At 36.5% G+C, this 3,003-nt stretch overlaps 2 protein-coding genes across 3 annotated transcripts in view; one reads left to right on the plus strand and one right to left on the minus strand.

Annotated features, from left to right (window-relative positions):
• LOC106872078 (zinc finger protein 208) overlaps positions 1–3,003 on the minus strand; it is a gene marked incomplete at its 5' end in the record, with an annotated part of 54,654 nt that overhangs the window by 30,138 nt on the left and 21,513 nt on the right. The window lies entirely within an intron of this gene.
• Positions 7–3,003, plus strand: part of LOC128251077 (zinc finger protein 431-like) — a 74,200-nt gene continuing 71,203 nt past the window's right edge. Inside the window, exon 1 of one of the 2 annotated variants that reach the window (XR_008266956.1) lies at positions 7–1,528. The gene's annotated coding sequence lies outside the window, so the exon portion shown is untranslated. The remainder of the gene's footprint in view (positions 1,529–3,003) is intronic. The other variant, XM_052977421.1, reaches the window with a different exon arrangement.

Here is a 3,003-nt window from a genome sequence, read left to right on the forward strand (position 1 = left end):
ATTTTTTAATGAAACGCACAAAACGGAGAAAATGAAACAAATATGGACGACTTGTTCCGAAACACCCCCGAGTGGAGAACGCTCCTCAAAAGTAACCCCTAATTGTTTTCCCCCCAAAATTCTAGGTCCTCGGAAACTACATAGTCCGAGGTATATTTGTAGAATATTTCATTGAAAAATATGAATTTTCTTGAAAGTTAAGACGAATTGAAGTGGACGCCGGTGAATTTTTCCGAAATTCACCACTCACCCCTTCCTAAAATACCCCCCCCCCAAAAAAAACATTTTGTATAATCGGATTCTACATGATATAACACATATTCATAGTGAATTTCATTAAAAATATCCATTTTTCTGAAAGTTATGATCATCCAAATTCTAGGGGCGGAGGTTTAGGAATCTGTAATTATGCCCTACATGTTAATTAAGAATTGTAATGGTGTTTGGTGTCATAAAAGCGGGTGGAAATATGCCCCCCTTATTTTGTGTAGCATAATTGTAAATCTACAAGTATGAGGAAACAAAGTCGAGGTGTATAAACTATCCATAACTCCCATTCAGTTGTATTTTTCGTTTCCCACAAATTCCTTATCTACATTATTCGAAACGTACTTTCTGAAATTTCTATTCAATATTATCCATGTTGTCGAAAGTTATGAGGAAACAAATTGCTAGTAGAATGGGCACAAATCGGTAGTTATACAAAGAAACAAACATTCGATCAATTAACTAACGTGTCGACGATGGAGCGTTTAGAAGGTACTTTCTATAGCTAGAAATAACAGCTAAATCACACACAGATCATAGAATCTCTCTTCCATGGCTAGAAATAGCAGCCAAATCTCGCACAAATCAGTGACATCTCTCATTCATAAATTATATAAGAGAAACAAAGAACCGAAAACCGAACGTCTACGGAATTAAAAGCATTGAATATTTTCATTGCTTCAACACTTACAGAAATGTTTCATAAAGGATGGTGTTGTTACAGATGTGTGTATCTGGTAGTTGAGAGATAAATTGTAAGTATTACAACTGAATAACCAGCTGATTAAGAGAATTTAATGAAGACATTTAACCGGATATCAGCATGAATAGGGAAGTGTTTTCAATGCGCATGCGTTTCTGTTAATATTTAACGCGGATAAGTCTAATTCTTTCCCTTTATGTATCGCTATATTGCTATTGATGTGTGTCTCCCGTACAAAGGGACAACAGTGTAATGATATCAGGAGAGATTGGGAAGGAGAAAGGATAAAGTGGTGTCGGAAAGAAACAGAGGACTCTAAGCTAAGAGAAATTAGTGTGGGTTTGAGTTAAGGCACTTCTGAACCTGATGAGAGGAATGAATGAATGGGTAGAAGAAAGTGACAATTAAGAAATTAGCGATGGAGAAACGAAAAGCTAACAATGAAAAGTTATAAAATTGAAAAATGATGGAGAAAATGAAAAGATGAGGAGAAGCTGAGGTAGTGTGAAAAATCGAGGTTTTAGCAGATTACAGTATTATGATTTACGAAACATTTCCGTAAGTATTCAACTATTCTTTATGAGTTCGTGTGTTGAAGCACATTCTGTTGTGTCTGGGGAGAGTCGTTTTCTTTTAGTGCCTTTATAATTTAACACAATCACCGGTAAAATTTCCACTTATTTCTCTTTTATTTTTCTAATATTTTCGTTGCGTCTTGCAACGTTTTCAATAGTTTTAAAACTAGTGAAAAGGTTGCATGTTAAATTATAAAGGCACTAAAAGAGAACGACTCTCCCCAGACACAACAAAATTCGGTTTTTGGCGCGTCGATTCTTTGTGTCTCTTTTATTTTATGGGTGAGAGATGTCCATCATTTGTGCGAGTTTTGGCTGCTACTTCTATGTATAGATGAGAGATGTTCTTGATTTGGTAACGTTTGGCTGCTATTTCTAGCTCTGGATGAGAGATGTTCATTGGTTTGCAATTCTAGCGATGGAAGAAAGATTCTATAAGTTGTGTGAGATTTCGCTGTTGTTTCTAGCTATGGAAGATATCTTGCCAGGTTAGTTTTTGGGGTTAATGCAGAATCGCACCCCTCCTTGAATCTCTTTCAATTTATGTGGAACCCAAATACCGAGCTTCTTAACGAGACCGAGACATTTTAAGTGATTTTCAATTGTGTGTGATAGATCTGACCTCTCTGCAATCTCTCACACTGTTATATAACAGTCAGATTCAATTCTATCTTTGATTCGGTCATCATCAACTTCAGGGTTTTTATATAGATCCGCACCCGGTGGAAAAATTGAAAAAAAAAATAGTGTAGTAGTTGAAGTGCACCGTATATTGAACAAATATGAAGGAAAAAATGCGCGCTGGCGAACGGTGGGGCGGGGGAGAGGGCTCGGAAAATTCACATCGAGAATGTTCCGAGTCCTCTCGCCACTTCCCCGTTCGTCAGCGAAATTTTTTTCCTTCATATTCGTTTAATACACTTTATTTTACACCTAGTACTCTATTTTTTTTTATTTAATTTTTGTGACGGGGAATGGGGTGCGGACTCCGATAATTCACACGATCCAGTAACACCACTTCGACAACCTGTCACAATAATGCAAAACAAGAAAAATCGTGTAATAGGTGTAAAACAACATGTAGTAAACGAATATGAAACAAAAAATGCATGCTGGCAAACGGTGTGGGTTCGACGGACAGGGAGGTAGTAAGAGGACTCAAAACATTTCTGATATGAATTGTAGGTCCTGCAACTCTCCATGTGATCGCACAACCTACTAGAAGTAGCACATTCCCCTAAAATTTCTCCTACACATCATGAATATTGAAGAATGTATTGGATGATGTAGTCATAGATATACAGTCTTCCTTCTACATGTTCAATCTACTTTTAAAGATCAGCACTTTTATATGGAGCTGTTGGCATCCAGCTCAAATCTTAATTTAAATGTTTATTCTATATATTTTAAGTAGCTTCTATATAATTTCAGAACATCAGATGACATTGACATAACAGG

Source organism: Octopus bimaculoides, chromosome 28 (genome assembly GCF_001194135.2).
Source record: "Octopus bimaculoides isolate UCB-OBI-ISO-001 chromosome 28, ASM119413v2, whole genome shotgun sequence".
Classification (NCBI taxonomy): Eukaryota; Metazoa; Mollusca; class Cephalopoda; order Octopoda; family Octopodidae; genus Octopus; species Octopus bimaculoides.